General features: G+C 40.3%; 1 long non-coding RNA gene across 1 annotated transcript; it reads right to left on the minus strand.

Moving 5' to 3' along the window:
* Nucleotides 1-6639: 6639 nt before the first annotated feature.
* Nucleotides 6640-8958, minus strand: LOC116089019. The gene is made up of 2 exons (XR_004118108.1): nucleotides 8814-8958; nucleotides 6640-7100 (listed from the first exon to the last, which is right to left on the minus strand). It is a non-coding gene; the product is annotated as an uncharacterized LOC116089019 (long non-coding RNA).
* Nucleotides 8959-11042: the final 2084 nt, after the last annotated feature.

The raw sequence follows: 11042 nt of genomic DNA on the forward strand, positions 1-11042 counted from the left end.
AAAAAAAAAAAAAGCCCAAGGCAAGATGTTTTTAGCATAGAACTCTGCCAGACTTTCAAAGAAGAGCTAATTCCTCAAATTCCAATATTCCTCAAACAGTTCCTTAACATAGAAACAGAAGGAACATTGCCAAATTCATCCTACAAGACTACAGTCACCCTGATACCTAAATCCTACAAAGACTCAATAAAGAAACAGAATTTCAGACCAATCTCCCTTATGAGCAGTGATGCAAAAATACTCAATAAAATACATGCAAACCAATTCAAGAACACATCAAAATAATAATCCACTATAACCAAATAGGCTTAGTACTAAGGATGAAGGGATGGTTCAATATATGAAAATCCATCCATATAATCCATCATATAAACAAACTGAAAGAAAAAAAAACAACCACATGATCATCTCATTAGATATTGAAAGCCTTTAGCAAAATCCAACACTTGTTCATGATAAAAGTCTTTGAGAGATCAGGGATACAAGGCACATACCTAAACATAATAATGACAATATTTAGCAAGCCAATAGCCAGCAGCAACATTAAACGGAGAGAAACTTAAAGCAATTCCACTGAAATCAGGGACAAGACAAGCCTGTCTACTCTCTTCATACCTATTACAGTACTTGAAGGTTTTGATAGAGCAATAAGACAACTAAGAGATCAAGGGGATACAAATGAGAATGGAAGAAGTCATAGTATCATTGTACACAGATAATATGATAGTATACATAAGTGACTCGAAAAATTCTGCCAGAGAACTCCTACAGCTCATAAACACCTTCAGCACAGTGGCTGGACACAAAATTAACTCAAACAAATCAGTAGGCTTTGTTTATACAAATGATAAATAGTCTGAGAATGAAATTAGGAAAACTACATCCTTTACAAAAGCTACAAAATAAAATATCTTGGTGTAACTCTAGCCAAGCAAGTAAACAACCTGTATGACAAGAACTTTGTCTTTGAAGAAAGAAATTGAAGAAGATATCAAAAGATGGAAAAATCTCTCATACCCATGGATTGGTAGGATTAAAATAGTAAAAATGGCCATCCTACTAAAAAAAAATCTACAAATTTAATGCAATTCCCATCAAAATCCCAACACATTTCTTTACAGACCTTAAAAGAATAATACTCAACTTCACATGAAAGAAAAAACCCAGGTTAAACAATCCTGTAATTTCCCTTCCCAGGAAAATTACCATCCCTGATTTCAAGCTGCACTACAGGGAAATAGTGATAAAACCCACATGGTATTGGCATAAAAATAGACAGAGTGATCAATGGAATAGAATCAAAGACCCAGAAGTAAACCCACACACCTATGGATACTTAAGTTTTGACAAGAATCCAAAAACTACACAACAAAATAGAAAGCATCTTCTACAAATGGCACTGGTCTAAGTGGATGTCTGCATATAGAAGAATGCAAGTAAATCCATGTCTGACACCCTGAACAAAACTCAAGGCCAAGTGGATTAAAGACCTCAATCTAAAACTGACACATTAAATCTGATAGAAGAGAAAGTGGGGAACAGCTTTGAATGCATTGATAGTGGAGACAACTTTTTGAACAGAACACCAACAGCTCAGGCACTAAGATCAACAACTAATACATGGGACCTTATGAAACTGAAAAGCTTCTGTAAGGCAAAAGACTGTCAAAAAGGACAAAATAGCAGACTACAGAATGGGAAAAGATCTTCACCAATTCTACATCTATTAGACGGCTGATATCCAAAATATGTAAAGAATTCAAGAAATTAGTCATCAACAAACCAAATAACCCAATTAAAAATGGTGTACAGATCTAAGCAGAATTCTTGACAGAGGGATCTCTAATGGCTGAGAAGCACCTAAATATTCAACATCCTTAGCCATCAAGGAGATGCAAATCGAATGATACTGAGATTCTATCTTATACATGTGAGAATAGCTAAGATAAAAACCAAACCAAACCAAACAAACAACCCTACCAAAACCCAAGGGTCAGCTCACACTGGCAATGATGTGGAACAGGGGAACACTCCTCTATTTCTGGTGGGAGGCAAACTTGTACAACCACTTTGGAAATCAATTTGGTGTTGGGAATAGTTCTACCTCAACACCCAGCACTACCATTCCTGGGCATATACCAAAAAGATGCTCCACCATACCACAAGGACACTTGCTCAACTATGTTCACAGCAGCTTTATTCATAATAACCAGAAACTGGCAACAATCTAGATGTCCCTTAACTGAAGAATGGATAAAGAAAATGTGGTACATCATGAAATTTGCAGGCAAATCAATGGAAGTAGAAAAGATCATCCTGAATGAGGTAACTCAGACTCAGAGGGACGAACATGGTATGTTCTCACTTATAAGTGGACATTAACCATAAAGTACAAGATAACTATGCATAATCCACAGGCCCAAAGGAGCTATATAACATGGAGGCCCAAAGGAGCTATATAACATGGAGGCCCAAAGGAGGATGCTCCCATCTGCAAATATAGCAGAATATCAAATATATTAAATATATAATTTGGGAGGATCTACCAAAGAGAGAGATGGGAAAGGAGGAACCGGGTGGGAGAGGGGCAGGGAGGGGATTAGGAGTGATCAAGTGTGGGGAGGAGAGAACTGGAATTGGTAGGGGTAGGACATCTCTGGGATGAACTAGAAACCTAGGACGATGGAAACTCCCAGGAATCTGAGGTTGACCTTAGTTTAGACTCCTAGCAATAAGGGATGTGGAACCTGAACAAGACATGTCCTGTAACCAAGCAAGACTTCCAATGGAGGGATGGGTACACCAACCCAGACATAAAACCTTTGACTCACAATTTGTCCTAGCCTACAAGATGTATAAGGATAAAGTTGGGGTAGCAATTGAGGAAATGCCCAACCAATGACTGGCCCAACTTGAGACTCTATTAATGATATTTTGCTATGTTTGCAGATGGGAGCCTGTCATAAGAGTCATCTAAGAGGCTTCATTCAGCAACTGATGGAAACAGATGCAGAGATCCATAACATCAGGCAAGGCTTGGGGAACCCTGCAGAAGAGGGAGAGGAAAGATCATAGGAGCCAGCAGGGTTATGGACACCACAAGAAAACCCACAGAATCAACTAATCTGGGCCTATAGGGTCTCACAGAGACTGAACCACCAACCAGAGAGCATGCATAGGACTGACTTAGGCTCTCTGCACATATGTAACAGATGAACCTCTTGGTCTTCGTGTGGGACCCCTAACAGCAGGAACAGGGACTGTCTCTGACTCTGTTGTCTGCCTTTGGATCACTTTACCTATACTGGGCTGCCTGCTAGCTTCAATAGGAGAAAGATCTGTTTAGTTCTACTGCAGTATGATATGTCAAGGCAAGTTGATACCCATGGGAGGCCTTACCTTCTATAAGGAGGAAGGGAAGAAGGGATGAGGAGAGGAGAGGTAAGAAGGAGGTACTAGGAGGAGAGAAATGATATAAAGCTTCTATAGGAGTGTAAAGTAAGTAAATAAATGAATTAATAAAAAGAACAAATATTCATCTCTTTTAAAAGATAACTAAATTTCTACATTTGAAAAAAATTCTATTATATGAAAAAAATCTATTTTAAATGAAAGGAAAAAATTCTTACTTGAGAATCTTGGGGTGCAGCTCAGTGTAAGATCATGTGTGTAGCATGTACACAGCTCTGGAACCAGTCCCTACTACCACAACATTCCTGTTTAAGTCCAGACTTAGGTCAAATCTTTAATCATGCCATATCTGCTTATGCTTTCCTTGTGTCCTTAGTCATACAAAGCTGGGAGGTTGGTATCAGTCTTTTTCTTTTTTAAATTTTGTATGACCCTTTACTACCCACTTACATTTTAGATATTAGGCACATCTACCCTCTGGGTGTTCTCTGTCCCAACATAGATTCAGAATATAATTTATCCTCATGAGTGAGATGACAAAGCAAAAAGGAAGCACATAACCCAGTTACAAATGAGAAATCCTTAGAGGACAGTATTTCAAACTTAGACATTAAATCTCTTGTAAAATTAATTTTTGTAGCACTATTTTTTTTAAAATCATAGCTGGAGTTCATTGAGCTTCTTGAATATACTGACAGTTTTCATCAGATATGGAAAGTTTAAAGCTTTCATTTTTTCAAATTTTTTTTTCTGTATTAATCACTGTTCTATTGCTGTGAACAGACACCATGACTAAAACAACTCTTATAAAGGTAGATATTTAATTTGGCGCTTGCTTACAATTTCAAAGGCTTAGTCCAAGAGCTATATCTTGATCTGTAGGCAGAGAGAGAGAATGTGTGTGTGTGTGTCTCTGTGTGTGTGTGTGTGTGTGAGAGAGAGAGAGAGAGAGAGAGAGAGAGAGAGAGACAGAGAGAGAGAGACAGAGAGACAGAGAGAGAGACAGAGAGAGAACAAGGGAGACAGAGAGAGACACAAAGAGAGAGACAGAAAGCTTGGGAGGGGGAGGGAAGGAGAGAAAGAGAGAGAGAGACAGAGACAGAGACAGAGACAGAGAGACAGAGAGACAGAGAGACAGAGAGAGAGACAGAGAGAGGTTGAGAGAAAGAGAGAGAACACTAAGCCTGCTGTGGCCTTTTGAAGCCATAAAGCCCACCTCTAGAGACAGACTTCCTCAAACTAGGACATACCTCCTGATCCTTCTAATCCTTTCTAATCCTATCAAAGAATTTCATTTGCTGGTAACTAAGCATTCAAGTACATGAGACTATGGAAGCCATTCTCATTCAAATCACCACATTTCATTCCCTGGCTTCCATGGGCTTATCACCATATCATAATGCAAAATGCATTTAGTCTATCTTCAAAAGTCCAGAGTTTTTCACAGTCTCAAGAATGCTTAAAAGTCCGAAGTTCAAAGTCTCCTCTGAGACTCAAGGCGATCTCTTAATGATAATCCCCTGGAAAATCAAAATTAAAAAGCAGGTCACATACTTTCAGCATACCATGGCACAGAATGGATATTAGCATTATGAAAGGGAGAAAAGGGAGTATAGTGAGTAAATACTAGACCAAAGCAAGACCAAAAACTAGCTGGGCAAACTCCACATTCTGCATCTCCATGTTTGACATCCAAAGCAACCTTCAAATCTCCAAGTCCTTTCAGTTTTGTTGAATGCAACACACTTCTCTCTCTTGGGCTGTTTCTATACCAGGTCTGCATACTTGGCATGTGTGGCATGACTCTGGCATCTCCAACATCTTGGGGTCTCCAGCAAGATCCATGTTTCACCTTTACAGCTTCAAGCAATGGCCTCTTTGGGCCTCCATTCAGGGTCACACCTGACACCTGCCTCAGCATCTTTCCTTATTGAGGAGTCCGCAACCCCTTTCTTGCACCCTCAACTCTTAAAGCAGACCATATAGTTGAAGCTGCCATGCCTTACTGGTTGATGGGGCTGGAACATGCCCCCCTCATTCAAATACATTTTCATCAGCTTCCTATTTTCCATGGTTTCCTTCACTGCTTAAGCTTGTTTTTTTTTTTTTTTTTTTTTTTTTTTTTTTTTTTCCTTTTCTTTTTTCTTAAACTCCTTTTCACAATTTGGAAGCTTAGCTGGGTGGGGTTTGGGGGGCACCACTCTTTTCATTCCATTTAGCGTTAGTCTTTTCTTTAAATCTTTTTATCTCCTTGATCACTGGACTGCTTCCATTACACCTCCTGGTGCTCCTTTCCTCTCAAACTGTACATTTTGCATTTCTCTTTCCCCAGCTTGCTACTATTTATAGAGTGGCCACTATTAACTACACAACAGGGTCAATTCTAGGCTGTCTTATAATCTGCTTTTCCAGTGCCATGGACCCCAACTGCCATTAACACCAAACTCTTCAATTTAGCCTCAGGCAAATTTTTTGGACAAGGGCAGAAAGAAGCTCCATTCTTTGCCAAAATACCACACTCTCTTCAAGCCACTTACTAATATTCCTCTCTCTCAGTCTTCTTGAGCTGGCCCCAACAGTTCAAACTGCCCTCAGAATTGTCTTCCATGTTCCTTCTGGGATGGACTTTAAGCCATGCCTAATGTCCAACCCCTTTTCTAGTCAAAAGTGCAAAAGTCTCCCATATTCCTCCAATGAACTGTGTAGTCAGGCCTGCCAGAGCAGTATCCTATTTCTGGTACAACTTCTGTTTTACCCATTGTTCTACTGCTGTGATGAGGTACTATGATCAAAACAACTCTAATAAAGGAAAGTACTTAATTGGGCACTTACTTACAGTTTCAGAGGCAGCATTTATGACACTAGAACAACACTTGAGAGCTGCATTCTGATCTGCAGGCACTCGTGTGTGTGTGTGTGTGTATGTGTGTGTGTGTGAAAGAGAGAGACAGAGACATAGAGACAGAGAGGGAAACTAGGTCTAGCATGGAGTTTTGAAACCTCAAAGCCCACCCCCCCCAGTGACATACTTCTTCCAACAAAGCCATGTCCCCAAATCCTTCTAATTCTATCTAAGTATTCCATACCCTGGTGATTAAGCAACCATTCAAATATATGAATGTACATTGGACAGTCCTATTCAAATCACCACACTTTCTGACCCAGTATTAATTATTTTGTGTGACCATGAGCAATGTACCTGAGAAAAACAACACAAAGGAGGAGAGATTTCTTATGAGTCCTGGTTTATTCAGTCACAGCAGTGAAGAAATGGATAGAGTGTCTCAGTAGGTGACATGAAGAACTCTTTGTATTGCCCTTCAACCCTGTTTCCCCACCCCAATTTCATGTCTTGTCTTTTTGGTTGTAATTAACAAGCTCCTGGGTTTAATTAGTGTTGCCAATATGCATATAGGTATAAGACTATCCTCCAGGGTGAGGGTAATCTATCAGTGTCCATGTCTACTGGAGAGCCCAGTTAGTTGTGCTTTTATTTTTGGAAGGTAGTATCTTGCAGATAGTGAAAGTTCTCAGATTTCTTTCTTTACTAAATGTCAGTTGTGACAATATCAGCTTTACAAGATGACTTTGAATTAGAGACAAGTTCCACAATTTTCTCCTCTCGCATCTCTGAGATTTCACATGGCAAGGTTACACAGTATTACACAAGATGATATTGGATGCAGTATCTACATTTGGAGAAATGGCAGAATAAACAGGTATAAAAACAGCAGCACAGTAAGCAGAGATATGCCTAAAATCTTTGGCTTTACTATATATAAGGATGCTTTGTTATTATATTTTTAATCTAGAGTTAAATAAAGTCATTGCCCATAAAGGAACACTCAACTTACTTTAGAAGGAAGAGGGGAGAACTGTAAAGATAAAATTTTCAGGTGTCCTCCGTCATAGGATTCAGCTATTTCTCATTGAAAATTGTGGTAAGAGGGAGGAGATAAACACTTTTGAAAACAGATATTTTTTGGCTTTTTTGCATTTTTGCAGGACCACTTTCCTTCAGCACTACAGACGTTCCTTGAATTCATTTCAGCATTGCTCTTTGTTGGGATTCAAATACTTAGAGCTTGCAGCCAAGCTGGGTCCCTTTGATGTATTCTTCTCAAGATTATTCACTTTGATCTCCTAGGAACTGTATCAAAACTCCATTTGGATCACGTATAAAGAAATAAGTGTTGGTATTCTGTCTGGAGTCCACCCCCACAGTTACCTGGCAACAACCAGGTATGCTCCTCCCCACGATTACCTGGCAACAGCCAGGTAGGCCTGGTCCACTATAAAAGGGTGGCTTGCCCCCTCATCTCTCTCTTACTCTTGCTTCTCTCTTGCCCTCTTGAGCTTTTCCCTTCCCCCTCCCTTCCCTCTCTCTCCACATGGCCATGGCTAGCCTCTACTTCTCCTCTTTCTCCTTCTCTCTGCCTTTCTCTGCCTCTACTACCCTCTTAACTCCCCTTCCCATGCCCTGAATAAACTCTATTCTATACCATACCATTGTTTGGCTGGTCCCTGGTGGGGGGTGGATGCCTTGGCATGGGCCTGCTGAGGCAACCCCTTCCACCATACCCCACCACACCTCCATAGAACATATTCTTATACCTCTTTATCTTTTTATAATAACAACAATAATGTTTCATATTTGTCTGTAGTTAACAAGTGTCTTTCTTATAACATACTGGATTTTAAATGTGCCAAAGAAAATAAGAAGGCATAGTGACCCATGCCTGTAAATCTACCATGCAGAAGGCTGAAACAAAAGGGTTGCAAATGTAAGGCTGGTATGGAACACACAACAGGATCCTGTCTAAAGAAATAGCAACAATAAAACAAGACAAGCAAAATAGCATCCATAGCATCAGTGATGCAAATATTGGCCCAGTGGGAGTGTCTTATGCATTTCATTTCTAGAGGTGGGTGAGAGGCTGGAGTTGCTGAAAGGCAGAAGACCCTGCTTGCCCCCTTTAATGGAATTTCTACAGTAGAGTCTAGTCCTAGCTTTAAGATTGGCACACATCTGAACAAGGGGCCAAGAATTACAGACTGCAGAGTACTCAACATTAAAAGGAACATGTATACTACCTCTTAACTCCCAAGGCTCAAACAAGAAGAATTTAACAGTCAACTGTCTCTGCAAGGAGACAATATCTTATGGACATAGCAGAACTGTTGCATACTCACAATAATTTCAACAACATGAACAGGACCCATGTAAGCTCAAGCTAGACTAAATCCCAGCATAGAGAGAGGAAGAGTTGGGAATCTCTCCACTTCCAGCCATAGGCTATTGACAATTATAAGATGCTGGGTGAGGGAGAGGCAGGAAAATGGATGGAACTAGATCATCCTGAGTGAGGTACCCCAGAAAGACAAACATGGTATGTACTCACTCATTAGTGGATATTATCCATAAAATACAGCATAACCATGCTACAATCCATAGATCCAGAGAGACTAAGTAACAAGGGAGACTCAAGGGCAGATGTCAATCTCACTGAGAAGGGGAAAAAAGTAGACAGTTCCCCAGATGGGGGCTGGGGAGGGGGGTGGAATGCTGGTGAGGGTGTAGGTGGGGGATGGGAACTGGAGGGATCAGAAGGGAGGAAGAGAATACTGGAAGAGCCAACTTGAATGGGGGTGGAGCATCTCTGGTAGGAGCTAGAAACCTAGGACAATAGAAACTCCCAGGAATCTATGAGGGTGAGCCTAGCTAAGACTCCTAGCAATGGGGGATATAGAGCCTGTACTGTAGCCTTCAAGGTTTTCAATTGGAGAGGTTGTGACAGAAACCTATAGGGGGTTGGTTTGGTGCTGCTTGTATTCAAATGCTAAATCCTGTACCCCAAGATCTGGTATACCAACCTTTGTTGTGTAAACCTTGCTTACCAATTTAAAACTATTGGTTAAATAAAACTGATGACAGTTTCCAGTTACTGCACGAAACAGAGAGAAGTGGAGTTTGAGTTGTTGGGCTGGAGGTCACAGGTAGGGAGGTCACAGTATAAGGAGGAGAAGACAGAGAACAGGAGGTCTTCATTGGTTCAGATGAACCAACAGCATATGCCCTAGGATGCCAGACTGCTGGAGCAGAAATAACCTGGAGGATTTAAAATAGTTAGTATTTGAGGAGCACAGTTGGGTAGTGTTAGAGACTAGTGTTAGAGATTTAAATTAGGGGTGATCCCTTGATATTTCACAGAGACTAATATATAAATATCATAGTTTGAGTCTCATCTATTTAAAGCTACATGGGGATAAGTTTAATTGAATTTATTTTACACCAACCCAGACACAAACTTTTGACCTCAATTTGTCCTGCTTATAAGATGTGTAAGGATGGAATAGAAATTGAGAGAATGGCTAACCAATGATTGGTCTAGCTTGAGACTCATGCCATGAGAGGGTGCCTACCCTTGACATTATTAATTATCTTCTCTAGACTTGCAGTCAGGAGCCTAACATAACTGTCATTAGAGAGGCTTGACCCAGCAACTGATAGAAACAGATACAGACATAAGGAAATATTAGGCTTGGGAAATCTTGCAGAAGACAGGGATGGAAGATTATAGGAGCCAACTGGATTATGAACACCACAAGAAAACCCACAGAATCAACTGACCTGGGCCCCTAGCAGCCCACAGAGACTGCACAGGACTGACCACCAGCCGGAGAGCATGCACAGGACTGACCGAGGTCCTTTGCACATATGTAACAGTTCTGTAGAGTTCGTGTGGGATTCCTAACAGTGGGAGCAGGGGCTGTCTCTGACTCTGTTGCTTGCCTTTGGGGCCCTTCCCCTTTAGTGAGCTGCGTCATCTAGCCTCAATAGGAGATGTGCCTAGTCTTACTAATATGCTAAAGCTGAAGAGAAAGGAGAATGGATAGGGGGAGGAGTGGAAGGGGTGATTGGAAGGACTGGGAGGAGAGGCTGGAGGAAAAACTACAGTTAGTAAGTAAGTAAATAAGTAAATAAATTTAAAAAGAAAAATGATAGCTCCTTGGTAAGCCAACCACACTCCAGTGGAATACCATATATCCAGAATATGGGAATTACAAATTGGTCTTTTGTGGAATTAAGAAAAAAAAAGGAAGAAGGAAAGATAGAAAGAAAGGGAGAAAAAAAGAAAGAAAGGAAGGAGGAAAGAAAGGAAAAAGGACAGAAATTCAGGTGGGTAGGGAAGAAAGGATGGATATGGGTTTGGGAACAATTGAGAAAATGAACATGACCAAATCATGGAAGCAAATGATGAAGTATAGTGAGCAGTAAATTCTCCATCTTCCTAATTCCTCTCATCCCAAGCATGTTTTGTGAAGCAGGCTGCCTTTGGTGATGCTCAATGTCACCCATGGCTGCTCTCTCAGTGTTAAGAATAGAAATGCGGAACCCTATGTGTTCCATGTATAGCAGAAACAAAATCCAATTTTATATTAAACTCTCTTTTTCTTGGCATTATTATCTGTGCTGCCAATTACTATTTTAAAGACACAATAAAATTGCAATTACTATTTTGAATACTAGAGTCAGATGATCTTTGATCTACATGTAAACTTCTACAAATTAAAAGTTCTCAGACCCTGAACAAATTTATTCAACTTTTCTGTACTATCTAACATGAGGA

Source organism: Mastomys coucha, unplaced genomic scaffold (assembly GCF_008632895.1).
Source record: "Mastomys coucha isolate ucsf_1 unplaced genomic scaffold, UCSF_Mcou_1 pScaffold14, whole genome shotgun sequence".
Lineage (NCBI taxonomy): Eukaryota > Metazoa > Chordata > Mammalia > Rodentia > Muridae > Mastomys > Mastomys coucha.